At 57.3% G+C, this 22,364-nt stretch overlaps 1 protein-coding gene across 3 annotated transcripts in view; it reads right to left on the bottom strand.

Annotated features, from left to right (window-relative positions):
- The window catches only part of JPH3 (junctophilin 3), a 159,691-nt gene that overhangs the window by 101,508 nt on the left and 35,819 nt on the right, over positions 1 to 22,364 (bottom strand). The gene's annotated exons all lie outside the window — the stretch shown is intronic.

Below are 22,364 nucleotides of genomic sequence, written 5' to 3' on the forward strand. Positions count from 1 at the left end.
GAGCTGTGGAGAATCAGGTGGACCTGGCTTCTCAGGGCTTCTTCCCGGGAGGGGAGGCAGAGGGGAAGCCAGGGTGCAGGCCACAGGCCGGGGGAGCAGGGCATGCCAACGGCTAGCTGTCGCCAGGCAGAAGGCAGGGCTCTGGAACCAGACGGCAGTGGGACGAGGCGGCCCCTCGAGCCCTCAGTGTGGTGGTTGTTAATATGACCGATGGGAGGCAGGGGAGGTCAGCGGTCAGAGGTCATGACAAGGACTTTCAGGGATCAGTAGGAAAACACTGGAGAGAGAGATTTCAGAGGGTGAATCATGTAGCCTGGAGGAGGCCCGTGTTTGTGTCCCTGGCCCAGCACAGCTCTCAGCCCCACGGTGGGTCTCACCCCAAGAACTGACCTGGACCCGGACTTCCCAGGCCATCCCCCGACCCCGCCTCACCCACCTTCCTTCTGGGGGGCTGTCTTGCTGGTCTCCTGGGGCCGAACAAGCTCCTCATCAAGCGCTGCTTGTCCATTCAGACAGAGCAGCCCATCGCCCAGGGAAGACATGACCCCATCCAGGCTGGGAACGTGACTCAGGAGGGAGGCAGTCGCACTGCTCCAGCAGCAGCCAGGGACGCCGTTTGGAAGTCTGCGGGCCAGAGCCACCCCCGCCCCGGGCTCCGCACCCCCAGGGTCCTGCCTCCGTCACCGGCACTCCTCACACCCGTGAGATGAGAGTGCTCGGCGACAGGAGGCCCTGCCTACCCCCGTGCCACGGCCTTGTGCCACGACCTCCCCCGATGGGCGCACTGCTCTCCATCCCCCAATGTGGGGCCTCGGGTCCCAGGAGAACCAGCAGGGGTTTTCCTTTGGGGGCCTCGGCTGTGGAGGCCCCTGAGTGAGTCCAGGCTGATGCCGAGAAGATGGCCATTGTCCCTTGTCAGGAAAGGTGGGGAGGCTAATGGGAGTCAAGGGGACAGAAGGACACCTGCCTCTCGAGGGCCCTGCGGAGGCCAAACTAGAGGGCGGGTGTGACCCAGCCTGATGCGGCCACTGCAGCCCACAGATGATATACTAGCCATCTTTGTGGCCAGTTTCTGACCACAGACTTTAACGTTGTCACCGAGTGAATGAGTGAGTGAATCTATCAAACAGGTACTGAGTGTAGATCGTTGAGCTAAAAGTGAAGTAAATGAAAGAAAGGAAAGAGAATCTCACCGCTTTGGGCAAGTTCCTGCCTTGTTTGAAATGGAAATGTCTGGGGACACCAGGGTGGCTCCGTCGGAGGGCTTAGGTCATGATCCCGGGGTCCTGGGGTCGAGCCCCTGTGTCTCCCTCTCCCTCTGCCCTCCCCCCACCACTCGTGCTCTCTCTCGTGCTCTCTGTCCCTCTCTCAAATAGATAAATGAAATCTTTAGAAGAAAGGAAGGGAGGGAGGGAGGGAGGGAGGAAGGAAGGAAAGAAGGAAGGAAAGAAGGAAGGAAGGAAGGAAGGAAGGAAGGAAGGAAGGAAGGAAGGAAGGAAGGAAGGAAGGAAGGGTCTGGAACTTCCCAGGAGCTGTCCCTTCTCCCTCCTGCCACTGGGAGGCCCAAGGGCTCCACGGATGCCTGGATGCCAATGCTGGGCAGTCCCTGGTGGACAAGCAGGATCGCCAGGGCGGCCCGCCTCCAGGAACCAGGCAGTCCTCAGCTCCAGAACATAAACACATTCCACGTGGCCTCTGGGAGGGCCACAGGCCCTGCTAGCTGCCTCGGAGGGAGGACTGTTGTCCAAAGAACTGTGTGCAGCTGGGGCCTGCTTCCTGAGAGCTGGGAGAGCCCAGAGCATCATCAGGTTGACCCTGTGCTCCTGCTGATGGGCAAACTGAGACCAGATGGCCAGTGACCTGCCCAAGGCCCCTCGGGAATCAGGGGCAGAATCCAAGCCCCTGCTACTCAGCCGAGCCCAGGTTCCACCAGACTGTGCATCTTGTTAGAACAAGAGGCCCAGAGCTCAGGTGAGGAGGAGGGCCTCCTCTTCAGCACAACGGTGCCCACTGACCACCCAGCACCCCGTGCCTTCATGCCGAGGCTGGTGTCCCCGCTGACCAGAGCCCGCTCGGACCCCTCTATGTTTCCATCCAAGCGGCAACGGCCCCCTGGGAGGGCTGACCCCTTTGCAGTCAGAAGCCAGAGCCCCTTCCTCTGTTCTGGGTGCTTTCTCCACATCAAAGGCAACTTCTGGAACTTTCTGTGAGTGACAGAACCGAGGAGCTGTTTTAGTCCCACCCTCCCCAACAAGCAAAAGCTGGGCTTTGGCAAAACACGAGCATGGGCCTGCCAGGCGGGGCTGGACAGCATTTCTGGGCAGGCCTGTGTGACATTCCCTAGAAACCACAAAACTAATCAAGTCTGGCCCCTCCAACTTGTGTGAGGAACTTGCACCGATCGTCCTTCCTGGGAGACGCCTGCCACCAGAGAAACCGTGGCCACGGGCCACAGATCCCACGGTTGACTCTAGGCCCGCCGCCGCCTCGAGACACTGCATGACCACTGCGTACACGGCCGCCCCCAAGGGCGAAGTGGACTCTCCCCAGATGCCAGCTGTCCCGGGCTGTCCACGCGATGGCAGCACGGCTCCCCAGCAGCGTGCATGCAGAGACAGGATGCCACCTTCCCTGAGGCTTGCCTATGCTCGGCCCCGCCTGGTGGAGTGGTGTGTCTTGCTGGGCACAGAGATGGCTGCTGGGGGGATGGACAGCGGTGCAGCCACTGTGGAAGACAGTCGGACACTTCCTCCAACGGTTAAACATGGAGGGACTGCCCCAGGAATCCTGCTCCCGGGTCTCGACCCGAGGGCAATGAAAACATATGTCCACACAAAAACGTGTACCAGAATATCCACGGCAACATTATTCACAACAGCCAAAAGGTGGAACGAACCCAAGTGGCCGACACCCATTGAGCGGATAATGGAAACGCGAGCTAGCCACACACTGGAGTATTAATCAGCCACAAAGAGGACTGACATGCTGATGCGCGCCACTCGGCCTGGGGCCTTGGACTCTGTGTCAAGTTAAGAAGCAGTCACAAAGACCACATCCGGTATGACTGCATTTGTACAGAAACAGAAGGTAAATCGGAGATGGCCCAGGGCCGGATGGAGTGGGGGCCGGAGGATGATAGCTAGGGCATGCAGGATCCTCTTCAGGGTGATTAAAACGTCCTAAAATTGACCGTGGTGGTGGCCGCACAGCCCTGTGAGTACACTAAGCACCACTGAACCGCACTTCGGACACGGATGCATCGTATGGTCTGCGAATTGTATCTCAGTGAAGCCTTAAACAAAGCAAACGTTAACGGAGGGTGAGGACGCCGTGTAACGGGCACTCTCAGGCACTTCTGGAGCCTTGAGTCACAGAGCTTTGTAGAGCCGACCGTGCCTACTGAGGCTGAACACGCATGCACCATGACTTCAAGTCCCACTCGCCGTTGCAGTGAATGCACCTGTCCATCCACAGACACGTGCTAGGACGTCCACAGCAGCGCAGCTGGTGACGGCTCTCACTCAGAGCAACGCGCTGTCCATCAACAGCGGCAGGAATAAATCAATGTGGTCTGCTCATACAACAGAGTGCCATGTGGCAGTAAGAGGAACGAGCGGAAGCCGCACGCAGCGTGGATGAGTCTCAGACACAGCGGTGAGCGGGACAGGCACCTGCTGTGTCAGAAGCCAATCTTCCGCGCTGAAGGTCACATCAGTGCTCACTCCCGGGGGGCAGCCAGTGTCAAGGAGGCACAGGAATGGGGGCTACGGGGGCTGGCCATGTTCCACGAGCGCATTCGTTCTGAGAATGCAGCTCACGGCACATGCAGGATTTGCGTGCTCTTGGCTGGTATGTCGTATCTCAGTAAAAAGTCTGCTGATAAAAATGTTTCCAAAGTTAGTGGAAGGAGACAAGCCAGTGTCCATCAGCTGAAGAATGGATACACGCAATGCAGTGACAGTGGGATGTTACTGGGCAGTGAAAAGGCAGGAAGTGCTGACCCGTGCTACAACAGGGAGGAGAAAACTGGGTGCAGATACCCCGCCACCTGCTGTGTGGATCCATCCACACCAGCTGTGTGTGCCGAGGAGGCAAATCCAGAGATGGAGAGCAGGTTCGTGGGTGCCGGGGTGTCTGGCGAGTGGAGTGGGGAGTGCCTGCTGATAGGGACAGGGTTTCTATTCGGGGCAATGAAAAGTTCTGGAAGCAGGTAGTGCTGATGATTGTCCCAACTCCGAGAATGTGCTAAACACCACTGAATGCCCCCTTGAAGTGGTGAATTTTGTGTTTAAGGAAGGAACCAGAAGTATCAAGGAGCTAGCTCAATCTACAAAGAGCTGGGATTTCTAATCAACACACCCCCTGTCGATTGCCACTAAGCGTGTGTTTTGAGTCCTTGCTGTGTGCCAAGTTCCAGGGTGAGCCCCTTCCCTACAATCCCGTTCCCGTTTCCAAAGCCATCCTAGGGAGTCATCACAGTCATCATCCCCACATTACAGATGAGGAATCTGTAACAGCTGGGGGGCGGCAGGATGGGGCTCACCGTTCAGGGCCATCCTGCAGGCAGGTGGGCCGATTCCTCGCTGGTGGCTGGCCTGACGCAGCCCATGGGGAGGCGTTTGTGGGGGAGGGCACGGTGGGCCAAGACACCGACGAGCAACCGGGCAGACCACCACTGTCCCCCAGGCCTCCCTTCAGTGAGCCCGCGGCAGGGTCGAGGGAGGCTGGCCTCTGTGGGTGGCACCACAGTGCTGACGTCACGGACGTCCTCCGGCCCGCCAGGCCTCTTAGAGCCTGTGTGCATCGCCCCCTGGCCTCTCGCAACCACCCAGGGTGTTCTCCATTCAACAGCTGAGGGAACGAGGCACATTGCTCATGCAGCGCCCAGTGGCAGAGCGAGGACTGAAAACCAGAAAGCCGTGGGCTTGACAGAACCTCCCCACGGGGAGCATGGGCCCTGAACGCACTCCCTGGTGATGGCCAAGCGGATTTGGCACGGTAAACACTTGGTAAACATTTGGAACCCTCTGGGGGGGGCAGGTTACATAACAAGCCTTGGGCCTCAAGGTCAATGTGTGGAGACACACAGCTCCAAAATCCTCCAGAGGCGGTGGTAAGTGTTCACACCTGGGATGCTTCCAACGGCACGCAGAGCTGGCGGCTGCCCCAGGGAGGCCACCACCACACCCCGCGGGGCCGGACCCCTCTCCTTCTGCAGAGTGGCGGGCAGGTACCCAGCTGGCCCCAGTCTAGGCTGGTTTCCCTCCAGCAAGGGAACAAACGGGAGCCCAGGGCTGAGGCCACAGCAAGAGGTGACCCGCAGGGCAAGGGCTGGTCTGGAACACGGCGGGCTTTCCCGTGTCCAGGCCAGTGCCCATCAGAGAGGATTCTGCCCTAACAGAATTGGGCCTTGCCTGGCCCCAACAGGGTGGATTTATTCATTCAACAAGTATCTACCGGGCACTGTGATGTTTGATTTTATGTGTCAAGGTGGCGGGCCACAGTGCCCAGATAATTATTTAGTCCAACCTTATTCTGGATGTTTTTAGATGAGACTAGCCTTTAGATCGGTGGGTTGAGTGAAGAAGGTCGCCCTCCATAATGAGGGTGGGCCTCATCCAATCAGTTGAAGGCCTGGATAGGAAAAAAAGACTGACCTCCTCCAAGTCAGAGGGAATTCTGCCAGCACACAACAGACTGGGACTGTGGCATCAGCTGTCCCCTGGGTCTCCAGCCCAGGCCAGCCCACCCTGCAGAGTCTGGAATGCTAGCTGCCATAATTGCATGAGCCAATTTCTCCATATATATATACATATATGTATGTGTGTATACGTATGAGAGAGATTTATATATATAAATATATAATGTGTGTATATGTGTATAATGTGTATATATGTAAATGTAAATTGGTTACATAATATTAATTCTGTTTCTCTGACAAATACAGGTGCCTACAGTCTGATAGGGCTGGAACTCAGAGTGAGGACACAGCCCTATGGTGTTGGTCTGCCCTTCTGCTGAAGAGAAACAGCAATGGGACACCTTCAGGTCATGGAGGTCACACAGGCCAACAGGCACAGGCTTTGCAAGGCTTTGCCAGCTCCTGAGAGCAAGCCTGTCTGCCAGGATAGAGGTTCCTTCCAGATGGCGGTGTGACCTTGACCAAAGGACTTCACATCCTAGGTTTCTATTTCCTTGTCTGTGAAGTGGGCTAATGACAGTTTTATCTCATGGGTGACGATCCCAAGGACTGGACGAAACCTAATGCATATAAAGGGAGTTGTGCTCAGCCTCCCATAGGATCTCAGCAAAACTCCTCTGGATATGGTTCTCAGGTCGAGCCAGGGACCTGAATGTGTCAGAATCACCTGGGAGCTTGCCTAAAAAGGCAGGCTGCTGGGACCCTCTGACCTGCTGAATCTTCCTCTCTGGGTGAAGCCCAGGATCTGCCTTTTTTTTTTTTTTTTTTTAAAGATTTTATTTATTTTTTAGAGAGCGAGCGAGAGAGAAACAGCATGAGAGGGGAGAGGGTCAGAGGGAGAAGCAGGCTCCCCGCTGAGCTGGGAGCCCGATGCGGGACTCGATCCCAGGACCCTGGGATCATGACCTGAGCCGAAGGCAGACGCTTAACCATCTGAGCCACCCAGGCACCCCCAGGATCTGCCTTTGACGCATACCTATCTCTAGGTAGCAGATTTGGGAATCCTGGCCCATCACAGAGGGGCACCAAAGGACCCTTTGCATGCAGGCAGGGCTGTGCCTTCTCTAAACAGGCAGGACCAGGCCCAGACCTCACGTCCCTGGGCTGAGTGAGTTGGACTGGGGCTGGGCTCTCAGCCACCAACAAAAATTGCCTGATAACGAGCTACCTCATTACCTTGCAGACTGCCAACCCCTCAGCCACCATCTGCCATCTCACCTGTCCCTGGCATATCCCCATCTTCCCGCTGCAGGAAGGGGGAAGACCATGCTGCCTTGAGCCTCCTCGATCCACACTGTGCTTGCATCCTGTTCCCATGGGGGGCCGTGTGCGGAGGCCGAGGCTGTGGGACAGATGCAAGCTGGGGGCCACGGGGGCAGGACAAGCAGCTTGCTCTCCAGCACACGCTTCAGCCGTGCTGGGGAGGGCTGTTTGTTTTAGATAGGTGATGGAGATTCCTAGCACAAAATTCAAAAGGCACACAGGGTGCCCATCCTGCCTCCACACCTTCCGTCTTCTTCCCTACCAGGGCTCCAATTTTGTCCAGGGTGTCAAGTCCTTGCTGAAAACCCCCATGTCCCAGCCTTCCCTGCAGCCGGGCTGGGCCGTGGGACCCAGCACCGCTGATAGCACATGCATGTCAGGAACAGGCTTCTGGAAAGGCCCTTCCCACTCAGCTGGTTTCTGCGCTTTGCACGGCCCTCCTTCCTGTGCGGAGGCCACAGAGGGTGGGGGTGCAGCCACTGTCGGGCAGCCATGACGGCAGGAGCTGGGCGAGGTCACTGCTGCCCCAGCCAGGATGCCCACATCTGCTCGCCGCTGGGTCCCATGACGAGACGTGCTCCTTATCCACTATGCCCGAGACTCGTTCTGTTCCCGGAAGTGCACACGGGCTGCTCCCAACCGACTCAGGAATAAGGTGAGAAGTCTCTTTCTCCGCCCTGTCCCACAGCCCAGCTTCCCCAGAGGCAAGCAATGTAAGCAATATGGCAGGGGTCTTGGGGTCATCCCAGAAATCTGGATGCCCATACAAGCACATAGCATTGTGGGTTGCTCTCCTTCTGCATCGGAATGGTGGCACGTGGCACACAGTTCTGCACTCTACCAGAGCGCCTAGATTCCCTCCCGCCCAGGCGCGGTTGTGGGCTCCATGTGCGACATCACCCGAAGGGACCGACACCGGACTGTCTCCAACCATTCCAGGCACATGCTTTCCAGGCAAAGATTTCTTTTTCTTTTTTTTTTTTTTAAAGATTTTATTTATTTATTTGACAGAGAGAGACATAGCGAGAGCAGGAACACAAGCAGGGGGAGTGGGAGAGGGAGAAGCAGGCCTCCCGCCGAGCAGGGAGCCCGATGTGGGGACTCGATCCCAGAACCCTGGGATCATGACCTGAGCCGAAGGCAGATGCTTAACGACTGAGCCACCCAGGCGCCCCAGGCAAAGATTTCTAAAGGTACTGTTCAGCCAGATGGCTCAGGCTAGGAGGGAAACACAGGTAGGCCCGTGAAAAGCAGGCTGGGAGACAGCCAGAAGACCTGCAACCCCCAGGCTATATGGCCGCACCCCAGGAGGCTTGGCCCCTCCCCCTACAATATACGGCTCCACCCTCAGGATATGTGGCCCCACCGCCCACAATATATGGCTCCGTCTCCACCTCCACCCCAATGCCTGGCCCCACCCTAAGGACATATGGCCCCACCCCCAGGAGGCCCGGCCCCTCCCCCAGGACATATGGCCCCACCCCAGGAAGCCTGGCCCCACCCCCCAAGATATATGGCCCCACCCTCAGGATATGTGGCCTCACTCCCCCCACAATATATGGCTCCTCCTCCCTCCACCCAGAATGCCTGGCCCCACCCCCAGGTTATATGGCCCCACCCCCAGGAGGCCTGGCCCCCCCTTCCCCCGCCCCCCCGCTCCTGCTCCATTAGAATCTGTTCTCCCTGTTTGCTTTCCTGCTACCCAGCCCCTCCTCTGGCCATCACCACTGGGCCCAGTCCTCACTGCCCCATTCCTGTGCGGCTGTAACTGCCTCCCACCCAGCCCCACTCCTACCCCCTTCTCACTCCCAGGGTATGGCACTCACCCCTGCTTAAGGCCCCCTAGGGGGCTTGTTGCCTCCAGGGGCAAGGACCACGCCAGAGCAGGTCTTTCTGCAGCCACAGCACACGGTCAAGCTGTCCACCCCAACCCGCCCTGGGCAGCGAGCCCCGGCCCACTGGACCGAGCCACTCGCGTCGGCTGCCCCTCCTCCCCTGCAGACTTTCATCCCGATTCTAGGAGTCGACCGCTTTCTGCACATTTTGCCGGCACCTCTCACTTAATCCTCAACCCTGGGAGGTCAGTGACTGTGTCTTGGGTCTGACTGGAGAGGAAACTGAGGGCTGTCTGTGGTGGCGTCCCCCAGGCTCCACACATGGGTTTCGTTGGTTGAAAGAAGGTATAAATGAGGTGGGCAAGGAGATGGAGAGGCAAGAAAATGCCCAGTTTCCACAGCAACGGAAAGGCTGCAGCACCGTGAACAGAGAAGATGGAGGGGGTTGTCCTGGGAGTAGAATCAGTCCTGGGATTTGAGGACAGAAGGGACCTTCAGTTCCCGCTAGTTCAGGAGTTCTCAACAGGGTGCGAGATCCCCCCAGGGGACATTCGGCAATGGCTGCAGACATTTCTGGGGGGTCATTTTGGTTGGGTGGGAGGTGCTACCGGCGTCTAGTGGACAGAGACCAGGGACACCACAAAACAGCCTGCAGCGGCACCCAGGGCCGAGCGGCAAGGCTGTCCAGCCCAGAACGTCCACAGGGCAGAGATGCAGAAACCCTGATGCCAGGCAGGCCCTGTTCTGGGCTCGAATGTGCTCTATGACATCTTCCCACCCGCTCCAGAGCTCGTTTCAGTCTTTGCTTAACTACCTCCAGTGACGGAGGGCTCACTACCTATGGGAGCAGCTGGTCCAAGGTGAGGAGCTCGGCATCGGTGCCAGAGCTGGTAGGACACCCAGGGGAAGCTGCTGCACGCGTGTCTCCAGAGCAGAAAGGCAGCACTGGGCTTGCACTGAAGGCTTCTAGAGGAATGAACCCAGGCAAAAACGAAGACACCAGCTTCTGTCCTTAGACTGTCCAAGGAGGAGGGTCCTCTAGAAACCAGGGGTCTGGGGGGGCAATTCAGAGGGTCCTGCTGGTTCCTGGCCCAGGATCTCCCAGCCTGTGGCTGCAGGGTGGGAGTGGGGACAGGAAGAAGGACGCAGGACATCTGTATTCCCAGAAGTAAAATTAAGTATCTGCAGTACTGAAGTCTTGTTCGTGATACGCACGTCGAAGTACTTAGGGGGAAATGTACATACCCTGAAATATGTCCAAAAATAAGAGGAGATGGATGGATAGGTGGGGATAGATGGACCTGTGTTGGAATTCACAAGCTGGAGTCTTGTCTCCCTGCTGACCCTTGGTCCTCTCATCTGTAAAGTGGGGATGATCACAGCACCTGCCTGGAAGGTTGGAGGTGAGGATAGCATTTCTGAGATGTCTGCCCTGACTCTGGCTGATATGACCATCTGAAGTCTCCATGGGAGGCAAAGTTGCCTCTTGAGCCTGTCCTTGTTCTGCCCGAGCAGCGGGGAGCCTGAGTGGCGGCGGGAATTTCCAGGCTGTTGGAGGCAATGGCCTCTGTGCCCCAGCCCATCCCACCCCGAGTCCCAGCCTGGAAACCCTTGGGGTCACAGACTGAGGTTTGCTTTCTGTTCTGCCCAGGAAGGAAACAGGGCCAGTCCTGAACAGAGGCCAGGCAGGCACTCAGACCTTGAGCCTGCAGCTGGGCGATCTTTTAGCAGCTGGGGAGAAGCTAGGCTACTTCTATGCCCATCAGGTCCCCAGGGGCCCAGCCGGCCAGGAACGCCACCCAGGGCCAGGCCCATCCAGTCACCAGCCATGACATTGGTTTTCCGGAAAGTGTAGGCAGGATGGGACAATGCTGTCTGGCTGGGAAGTGGAGACGCTACCCAGCTGTGAGAAAGCGGCCACCGTGCCCGGGGAAGCTGGGTGTGAGCAGCATGGCCCAAAGCTGGTTGGCAAGTCCGAGTGTGTGGGAAGGGACGTTGCCTACAAGGCAGCACAGACCCTCCTCCCCCGAGGCAGGGCGGAAAAGTGAGGGTGTTTTGGGCAAGGGAACGGGCTGGATGCAGGCAGGGCAGTGGCGTTCAGCAGAAAGGACTGAACTGTGGGCCAGGACGGACGAGCCCTTCCTGGAGGCAGCAAGCATGGCCGAGCATGTGGCCTCGGAGTCTGGCTCTGGGCTTCAAAGCCTGCTTCTGGCTGTGCGGTCTTGGGCGAGTTGCATAACTGCTCTGTTTCAACAAGATGGGGATGATCTGAGCATCTAGTCTTAAGAGCTCTTGCAGGGAGCCCATGTGACAACATTGAGGGCACAGTGAGCAAGGAAGGAGCATTAGTGCCTCTGGGCCTCGGTTTCCCCATGTGGGAACTGGGAGAGCAGACTCTGTCCCATCTATGGGACCCTCTAGATCCGATGTGTCCCCTTCCTCTTGTCTGGAGACGGCGTCCAGCTCCCTTCCTCAAAGCTGAGCCTCTCTGCCCTCTTCGAAAAGCCTGTTTGGGGGGGCGCCTGGGTGGCTCAGTTGTTGAGCATCTGCCTTCGGCTCAGGTCATGGTCCCGGGGTCCTGGGATCGAGCCCCATGTTGGGCTTCCTGCTCAGCGGGAGGCCTGCTTCTCCCTCTCCCACTCCCTCTGCTTGTGTTCCCTCTCTTGCTGTGTCTCTCTCTGTCAAATAAATAAATAAAATCTTAAAAAAAAAAAAAAAAAAGAAAAGCCTGTTTGGTTCATTTTTTGTGCGGGAATCTTACAGAAAAGCCGAGTGCAGAGCAAGGGGGCAGAAGCAGCCCATCAGAGGGCCACCCTGCATCTCCTGCCCAGGCAGGGTCCCCTCTGTCCGCACGCGCCATACACACACGGAGCACGCGCGGGCAGCCCGCCGTCTTGTCCTGCTTCGTGGCACCTCCGTTAAGTGTCTGTCCACACTGTTTCGTAATCCTGGTAAACACTGGCTTTCCCTTGCAACATTTATTTATGTATTTATTGCAAAATAGCTATTTTTCTCATTGTAAGAGCAGTACAGTACTCATTGCAAAATATTCAGAAAATAAAAAGTGTAATGAGGAGAGAGGAAAAAAAGATTGCCCTTAACCCTCATATCCCGGGGTTGTCACTGCTAACCCTTTGGTACCCACCAGGCCAGACTGATTTTTAAGAACCATCTCTGTAGAAAGGTACTTGTTGACTTATTTACAAACTTAAGATCATACCTACATATGTGCTTGCTGTTATGTTTTTCACTTTACATGTACGTATACACGTGTATGTGTGTGTGTTTCCACACATACATATATATTCACATAGGTACGTATATTCATACGTTTTACTTTGTTGCATGGTCTCATACCCCCCTTGAGGTAGGAGAGCAAAGACACTAAAATAAATCACATTTAGGAGTTCTGCATATACTCAGATACATTGTTAAATGCCGCCGCCTCTGTCCTGGGACCCTGATATTCTGCTGAGCGGGGCCCCTTCCTCCTCCACCCCAGGAGGGCAGGGGCTGCTGGCTCCCGCATCCTTTGTTAACCGCCTTGAGCCCCACTCGCACCTTCACAAATCGACCCTCCACTGAATTCTTTGAACTTGCCCATCTGTTTCTGCTTTCCATTCCACGCTCCAAGTTTGGAAGCTTATTCAACCACGTCTCTGCTGGGTGTCAGCGAGGTGGAGTCCGGCTTTTCACAAGAATTGTGAAATGCTGTACTCTCTCCCTTGGGTGTGCCTGGGAGAGGGATTCTGGGAAGTGAAATTGCTGGGTCTCGAGAGCACACGTTCATATTTCTAGCCGCCTCTGCAGATGGTCCCTGGACACTCTGTCTGGAGAGATGGCGCTGCTCACTCTGCCATCCCCTGTGGCTGGACGTGTCTGCTGATCCCAACACTTCCCATTATAAGTAACACTGGGGGGAACATCTTCAAGCACAAAGTGGCTTCTGTGTCTGGGACTGCTCTCTGGCCGGCCTGGATTTCCCAAATTGGCTACAGACAAGATGCCCAGGGAGCCTCCCGCCTGGGCTGGACGGTTCATTTAAAACAGCCATACCCGCCAAAGTTTACACTGGAGTGACAAATCTGACAAGAATAACCGCTTTATTTCATGATCTATGTGTCCACTGACATTAGGAGGACAGCGCCCCATGAGACGCCCAGCATGTAGGTCCTACAGAAATATCTGACCTTAAAAAAAGCCACAAAAATCGAACCTCAACCTCCCTCCCCTGGGGCTCCAGCTGCCTATTCCTGCTACGGATGGAAGGAGATACTTCTGACTGCAGAGGGAGGTCCAGCGGGCCAGACCATGCAGCCCCCCACCCAACTGCAGAGAGCAGGAGACCTGGCACCTGGGGATGCCGTTGGTGTCCTCCCCACACTGGACTCCCAGGCCCCCCACTTGCTCCTCCTGGGTGCTTGCTGTTGCCCCGAGGTTTGGGGTCGGGGCCTATACTCACGTGAACGGATTTTAAGGTCAGTCCCTGAAACTGGATCTCTGACATGTGTTGCTAGGAAATCACGTGATCCACTGTGTGCTGTTCACTCCACCCTGACTTCGGGAGCCTTCCATTTGGATTCGGTGGGTCCGAAGTGCTCATGTTCCGCTCAGAAACCTCACAGCGTCTGTTCATCCATTTCCAAAGCTCCTCCAGCAGAACCTCTGTGTTCTCTTAAATACTCAGGTTTTAACCCACACATTGTGTGGGCGCTTTATGTGTGAACCCCATCTGTAGATGCACTTTTCTTCTCTCGGCCCTCGGGCTGCCCCAGGGCCACCCCTCCTGCCTGACCCACCGCCAGCTCGCAGGTGGGAATCCAGGAGCTGCTGTCCCGTCCCTTGGCTCATTCACCCTGGGTTCTAGGCTGCACTCCACACTCACTGTCGGGATCCACCACTTACCGAGCGCCTGCTCTTCACGCGCAGGACAGCAATGTCTGGTGTCATCCTTACGACAGCCCTGTGGGCCAGCTAGGACTAGCCTCTTACAGATGGGACACCTGAGGCTCCGAGGGCAAGTCCCTGCCCTGCGAGTGGCAGGCACAAGACCCCTCACCGTGCCTCAGCCTGGAGCGCCACTCAGGTGTGTGCTCAGAGCACGCACGGGCCAGAGCCGGGGGACACCCAGGGACACGTGTGTAAGTGGTGGCTGAGGGGTCTGCATGCAGCTGCTAGCAGAGATGGGTGCCAAGTCTGGGTAGGAGCCCCAGAGGCGCCCGCCTGGCCCATGTTCAGCCACCTCCGAGGCAGGTCTCAGAGGAAAAGGGAGCAGGGGGGTGGCAGCCTGCCCCTCAGGGCTGCTGTGAGCCAAAGGCTCTTTCCCGATCCCGGGCATGCCCTCTGCACCAGCGCCCTGGGGCTGCCGTAGCAAAGCAGCACAGACCGCGGGCTTAGAACAACAGAAGTCTGTTCTCTTACATTCCGGAGGCCAGAAGTCTGAGATCAAGGCGTCAGCAGAGGCCACGCTCCTTCGAGCCTCTAGAGAGGATCCTTCCTGTCTCTCCCAGTTTCTGATGGTGGCTGGCAAACCAGGGCATTCCTCTGCCCGTAGACGCGTCCTTCCAGCCTGTGTCTCTGTCGCCATGTGAACTCTCTGGTGTGTGTGTCTGTCTCTGGGTCTCTTTTCATAAGGACATTTGACATTGGATTTAAAGCTCACCCCGCTCCATCCAACAGGACCTGAGCTTAACTTGATGACCTCTCCGAAGACCCTATTTCCAAGTAAGGCCACATCCACAGGTAAGAGGACTTGAACACGTTCTGAACACACCGCTTCCAATACACCAGGTCAGGGCTCGCTGAGGCGCCTGCGTGGAGCGGTCCCAGTGCCTTTGCGGGGTGTCTCATATCCATCTGTGTCCCCATTCTTGTGCACTGGGATGTGCTGCCTGTCCCCCAAACACATGGAGACAGAAGAGACAGGGGCTAATGAGGGAGATGAGATGCAGAGCCGAAACCGTAATTCCCAGAGGGGGGCTCAGGGTCAGCCAGCGCTGGGGTGCTCCCAGGCGCAGTGTGCTGGGGATGGGATGAGGGCACTGTTCCAGGGCCAGGCACTTCCCACTGGGCACACACCTGTCCTGGCTCAGGGGCATGAGCTCCAGAAGGGGCGCTGATCTGCTCTGCTCACCCCGGTTCACAGCCCTGATCATGGAGCAGGTCCCCATGAACACTTGGAACCTGTGGGAATGAACTCCCTGGTGTGGAAGGAAAAGCCTCCGGGGCAGGAGAACTGCCTCAGTTTCCCCGTCTTGCACACAGGGGGTTGGGCCCAGACCCAGACATCCTGCTGCAAACTGCCCAGGCAGCGCCACCTGCTGGACAGCCCAGGTAGCGCACCTGGTGGGAACATTGCCAAAGAACTGGGGGACCCAAGGTCCTCATGCCTGGGGCCCCATCGCTGCGTTCTTCCCTGAAAAGCGACTCCTAAGGAGGCCAGGGACCCTGTTCCTCGGGTCCCCCCTGTGGCTCTGGCTGGCAGAGTGGCCGTGCCCAGCGACGGGGACCTCGGGGATGGCCCCCAAGTCACCAACACTGGGGGGCCGGCCGCTCATGGTTTCACACTTGTGACCCCGAGACGCAGCCTCACTTCACACACTCATACACCCATCGTCACACAAGGCTCACACTGTCACAACACACACATGGCCATACTAGACTCACTCACTTGCTCACACATAATCACACGCTCAAGCGTCACTCACACACTGTCACGCTCACATACACTCCTACACACCACACACGCCTATAAACACACCCACTCACACTCATCCATATATGTGCACATGTGTACACACCACTGTTCCCCACCGACGCTCACCCGCAATCACGCACACACCCCTGCCACCCCGCTAGCCACACGCACACCCTCGCTCACTACACGCCCCTGCCGGCCACACGCACACCCTCGCTCACTACACACCCCTGCCGGCCACACGCACACCCTCGCTCCCTACACACCCCTGCCGGCCACACGCACACACTCGCTCACTACACGCCCCTGCCGGCCACACGCACACCCTCGCTCACTACACACCCCTGCCGGCCACACGCACACCCTCGCTCACGTACGCACCCCTGCCGGCCACACGCACACCCTCGCTCACGTACGCACCCCTGCCACCCCGCTAGCCACACGCACACCCTCGCTCACTACACACCCCTGCCGGCCACACGCACACCCTTGCTCACTACACACCCCTGCCGGCCACACGCACACCCTCGCTCACGTACACATCCCTGCCGGCCACACGCACACCCTCATTCACGTACACACCCCTGCCACCCCTCCCAGCCACACGCACACCCTCGCTCACTACACGCCCCTGCCGGCCACACGCACACCCTCGCTCACTACACGCCCCTGCCGGCCACACGCACACCCTCGCTCACTACACGCCCCTGCCGGCCACACGCACACCCTCGCTCACTACACGCCCCTGCCGGCCACACGCACACCCTCGCTCACTACACGCCCCTGCCGGCCACACGCACACCCTCGCTCACTACACGCCCCTGCCGGCCACACGCACACCCTCGCCCACGTACACGCCCCTGCCGGCCACACGCACACCCTTGCTCACTACACACCCCTGCCGGCCACACGCACACCCTCGATCACGTACAAACCCCTGCCACCCCCACTAGCCACACGCACACCCTCGCTCACTACACACCCCTGCCGGCCATACACACACCCTCGCTCACTACACACCCCTGCCACCCCGCTAGCCACACGCACACCCTCGCTCACGTACACACCCCTGCCGGCCACACGCACACCCTCGATCACGTACAAACCCCTGCCACCCCTGCTGGCCACACGCACACCCTCGCTCACTACACGCCCCTGCCGGCCACACGCACACCCTCGCCCACGTACACACCCCTGCCGGCCACACGCACACCCTCGCTCACTACACACCCCTGCCGGCCACACGCACACCCTCGCTCACTACACACCCCTGCCGGCCACACGCACACACTCATTCACTACACGCCCCTGCCGGCCACACGCACACCCTCGCTCACTACACGCCCCTGCCGGCCACACGCACACCCTCGCTCACTACACGCCCCTGCCGGCCACACGCACACCCTCGCTCACTACACGCCCCTGCCGGCCACACGCACACCCTCGCTCACTACACGCCCCTGCCGGCCACACGCACACCCTCTCTCACGTACACACTCCTCTCGGCCACACACACACACACACACACGCTGCCACACACTGCATCACACCCAGTCCCCGCCCCGGCCTGGGCAGTGGGCCTCAGTGACGAGATGGTGGGGGGAGGAGTCTGCATCTCAGCAGGGCAAACAGCCCCCAGGTAAACCCTGGACCACCTTTGCTGGGCTTCCTTTCAAACTGTATAGAAGTAGCGTGATGCCACACTTGCCATTCAGCTTTTTTGATTCATTATGTTGGGAGATTTACCAGCTTTCGTTCATTTATGGTAGAGGCTCCAGGATCCCATTGTACAAATTTACCATAATTGAGTGATTCACTCTCCCACTGACCGACGCTCCCAGGCAGCTTGCTATTATAAACAATACTACAGTGAACACTGGTGCGTGTGTCTCTACACACCCGGGAGCATTCTTCCGTGGCCTGTCCTCTGAAGAGCAGTTAGCACTGGGCCACGTCTGCGGCATCTCCTCTGCTGGGGGCTGCCCGCAGGGTCTTCCTGCAGGAAGTGCCACATGCCCATGTCCCCCATCCTGACCAAGCCCGGTGCTTTGCTGACCTGCTGGGAGTGAAAGAGCACCGTGCTGTGACTTGTGTGTTCCCATGGACCGCAGTGTGCAGCGCACGGGGCCCAAGCACGTTCTCTCTTCCACTCGCCTCGCCGGCTTGTGCCCTTTGCTCATCTTTCCATTTGGTTCCTTGTCTTTTACTTACAGGTTTTCAGAAGCTCGTCAGATGGTCTGGATGCTACTCTTTCATCAGTTGCTTACACTGCACAGACTTTTAGTCTGTGACTTGTGTTTTCACTTTGTAAAAGAAATTTTTACATTTTTATTTTTTATTTTTTAAGATTTTATTTATTTATTTGACAGACAGAGACACAGTGAGAGAGGGAACACAAGCAGGGGGAGAGGGAGAGGGAGAAGCAGGCTTCCCGCCGAGCAGGGAGCCCGATGCGGGGCTTGAACCCAGGACCCTGGGATCATGACCTGAGCCGAAGGCAGACGCTCAACAACTGAGCCACCCAGGCGCCCTAAGAAATTTTTACATTTTTAAAAAGATTTTATTTATTTGAGAGAGAGAGAGAGAGCGGGCACATGAGCGGGGGAGGGGCAGAGGGAGAGGGATAAGCAGACTCCCTGCTGAGCACGGAGCCTGACGTGGGGCTCAATCCCAGCACCCCGGGATCATGACCTGAGCTGAAGGCAGACGCTTCATCGAAGGAGCTACCCAAGCGCCCCCAGAAATTTTTACATTTTTAATGTCAAAGCCACCGATATTTTCTTCCACAGTTTGTACTTTGGGGATCTTGTTAAAGAATACCTTCCCAGCCATGAAGTCAGGAAGATACGGCTTCTTTTCCCCGAAGTTGTACACATTTTGCTTTCTGCTGTCACAGGCTTCTTTGCCATTAAAGGCAGCCGTCAAAGAGTCAGGCTGCTCCTCACCTGCATTCCCACCCAGCTCCCGCCTCCTGCTGGCTCCTTTCTGCCCTCTCTGCCTCCATCCCTCCTCACGTCCTCCCTCCCATCTGTTCTCCCACCCCCACCCTCGTCCTCCATCTATCCTGCAGAACAGTCCCACTCTCCCCAGGCCCTCCTCCTGCACCCAGCTCCAGGCCAGAGAGTCTGACTAACACACCAGCTCTGTTACGTGCCCGCTGTGGGATTTCAGCCACATGCTCAGCCTGCCACAAACACGTGCCACAAAGCTTGATGCAAATGCCCGCGCAAACACCTGCTCAGATGGCTGCCACCGAAACCACCCTGCCCGTCCGCACCCCCGTCCGCACCCCCGTCCACCCTGGTCTCTGCCCACGGAGCTGACTTGTCTGTTCTGCAGAAACAGCCATCTTTGCTCTCTGGCTTCTGGATGCCTACAGCATGCCCTGGTGCAAGGTGAGTGTGATGGTGCAGAAGGAGGTCCGAGTGTTTCCTCCTCTGGACCCTTCCCCCAGGGTGGTCCGGCCAGGTCCCTCAACTGAAGGGCACAGCCCCTCTAGTCTACGGCTTCATGCTCCTCCCACATTCCAGCCCCACTCCCCTGCATACCCCAGGCAGGATCACTGCATTATCCTCATGGCCCTCTGCCTGCCACACCCCTATGAATCACACCCCGTAAGCACCTCCTCGTGCGGTCTATGGTGGGTGTGCAATGGCCACCCTCCCTCCTTCAGAAACCCCAACTGCTCTCAGTCGAGGCAGAAACCCTAGGAAAAGTCAGAAAGGCAATGGCAGGCAAATGCACCAACAGGTTCCAAAGACAATTTAACTGGTGATGACCAGTTGGACCACTGTTCTCCTCAAGATGGGATGTCATAAAGATGTGTGGTGATGGTCAGTATACTCCAGGGCCAGCCTGGCCACCAGAGAGTCAAGCTGTCCCTTCTGGCACTTGCTGGGCCCTGAGCTCTGATGAAAGCTGCGAGGTGATGAAGGGGGAGACGTCAGCAGGAGGGTGTGGTGACGGGCCCAGGTTTTCCCCGGGGCTTTGTCAAGGTCAAAGGAGGAGGCGGCCTCCTTCCACCCCCCAGCCAGCCTGCTGGAAAGTTAAATTCCATCAGAGAGCAGGGACTGCTGCCAATTAGAGATAGAGGGGACAGCACGAAGGGCACACGCTCTGAAGTTGGGTAGGCCTCTGCCGAGTGCCCAGCCCTGCCGTTTTCTAGCTGCGTGGCTTGGCAGGTCCCTCGGCCTCTCTGAGCCAGGTGTCCTGGTCCGCGAAGCGAGGGTGGCATTCCTGCCCTTGTAGAGTTTTAGAGATGTGCTTATGAGCCGTTCAAACTGTGGCACATTAGTTATGCTTAGCATGCATAGCCACAGTCGGGAGCATTCCTAGGATTAACATGAAAACAGCACTGCTAACTAAACACGCTCTTTGAACTTAAGAAAAACGCACATCTCTTTTAATGTTGAAACTACTGACCGTTGACCTTCACTGCTTAGTCGCACAGATGAGGATGCTGAGGCCCAGAGAAGGTGAGTAGCTTGCCCGAGGTCACACAGCAGTAGCAGAAATGGGTCTGGACCTAGGGCCTTCTGAAACTGTTTTCACAGAATCATGCTGCGGCAGACACATCCTAGGGTGACTGGCAATGAACCACACCCAGTTGGGGTCCTCTCCCCTCAAGTGTGGGCAAGACATATGAGTTGCTTCTTTCTTTAAAAAAGATGTATTTATTAATTTGAGAGAGAGAGCAGGGGGAGGGGCAGAGACAGAAGGAGAAAGAGGATCTCAAGCAGACTCCACACTGAGCGCAGAGCCTGATGCGGGGCTCAATCCCATGACCCCGAGATCATGACCTGAGCCAAAACCAAGAGTTAGACATTCAACTGATTGAGCCACCCAGGCGCCCGTGACTTGCTTCTAGCTAACAGAATATGGGATGCCCCTACATTTCATCACATAAGGCCCTGTCTTAGCTGATGGAGGGAGAGAGATCCTCCCGAGGGCCTTGCAGAAGTCAACAGCCGTGCTAGGAAATGCCCGTGGACAGAGCCATGAGGTGGGGCCTGAGCGTGGCCTCCAGGTGATATCCAGTGATGAAGTAAGGTCCTCGGTCCCTCAGTCACAGGGAAATAAATACGGCCAACAGTCTGAGTGAACCTGGAACCAGCCTCTCTGGCTGACTCTCCGGATGAGAGTGCAGCCCAGCCGACACCATACTGCAGCCGGTGAGGCCTGGAGCAGAGACCCCACACAGCCGAGCCTGGACTTCTGACCCACAGTAACTGGGTGTTTTCAGCCACTAAGCTTGTGGTAATTATTATGCAGCCTAAAAAACGAACACACACGGTCCTTCTGAGTGCTGCTAAACATCCCACCTTCCCTACCTGCAGCAGACAATCAGGGCTTAATCTCTCCTTTGCCGTCACTGATGTTCGGGGCCCCTGGGCTCTGGGCCGGCCCGTGGTGGCGCAGATGCCTCGATCTATCTCCCCGCCACTCTCACAGCAGAGACCCCTGGCTTCCAATAGGCGCACGCGGCTCACGGTAAACACCACGGCACCAGCCTCCTTGCAGGGAGACACAGCCACAGGACTGAGTTCCCACCAGGGGCTTGAGCAGAGGTGATGCGCACAGTTCCCGAACGCCTCCTTAAAGCCTGGGGAGCACCCTCCCTCGCACCCCCTTCCTGCTGGCTGCGATGCAGCCTGAGGTGAGCCAGCTTGGTTAGGCATTATGTGCCCCAGTGAATGGGGCACTTTACGTCACTCCGCTTGCTGCCAGGAGGTGGCCCTCCGTCCTCAGCCCTCTCCAGGAATGCCCTCAGCTGAAGATGGAGGCCTTGCTCAGAGCCATAGCCCCCTGCGGTCCCTGCAGGAGATGAAGTCCCAGCCCCTCACCTGTGCTCGAGACACCTCAAAGGGCCACCCCACCCCATGAGGTTGCATCACAAAGCAGGTGCTCCCTCTGTCCAGCAGCATCTTGGGACCCCTCCTGCGTGCAGATCTCGCCCTGGGGTTAGCCTGCAGCCTGGTGAACAAGTCCGCACCAGGGGACTCGGAGAGTTACAAGTGAGGAGGTGCCTGAACCCCACCAGCTTGACCTTGACATGAGAGAGACAGAAAGAAACCCCCACCTCTGCTGCTTTGGTTTTCTTCGTTAGAGTTAATATATCAGGCTGCCTATCTGGACTGAGTCCCTGTCACTGCACGCACCTGTAAGTTTCCTGCCCCCGGAGGGCTGTGCTTTTTCCGATTTGCCCTAAGACATCCCATAGACTGGTTTGTGCCCCATATGCCAAATGGCCTTGAAGACTTGCAGGAGAAGTCAAGGACGGCCCCTGCCTGCGCACGGTGGGATCTGCACGGGACTGGGAAGGCGGTGAGGCCAGTTACAGCATGACGGGTGGCCAGCAGAGTCAGAAGTCCTTACGGGAAGTTTCTTACAGAAACGCAGCTCACCCGGGAAGCATGCGGCTCACACAGGACCACAGAGCCCCTGCTGGCACTGGGCCTCCAGCTGCAGGATGATTTGCAGAGCATGCACGGCAGGCGGGCCTGTGTGGGGGGTGGCACGGGGTGATTGTAGAGGCCTCTCAGAGGCCTCGAATGATGCAGTCCATGCTAGCATGTTCAGGATCCTGTGTATCCGAAAGACCTTAACCTTTACTATCAAATGTGGGGAATCGATCACCAAGTTATTACCAATAACAGTGTATTTTACAGTGATGACACAAACAGATCAATAAAACGTGGTGACCACTGGAGTGATTTTGGCACCGGGGCTCCGCGCACATCATGGCTGGCAGAGAGAGCGCCTGATCTCGAGGCACCAGCTGCAGGGTGGAGAACGGGGCCAGCATGTCTGATCGTGCTCGCCTGCTGGGCACCAGGTGTCTGGAGGAAATTGATCTGTACCCGGCGGA

The sequence above is a fragment of the Mirounga angustirostris genome, unplaced genomic scaffold (genome assembly GCF_029215605.1).
Source record: "Mirounga angustirostris isolate CCGP_5_RB_7025 unplaced genomic scaffold, mMirAng1.0.hap1 SCAF_16, whole genome shotgun sequence".
NCBI lineage: Eukaryota > Metazoa > Chordata > Mammalia > Carnivora > Phocidae > Mirounga > Mirounga angustirostris.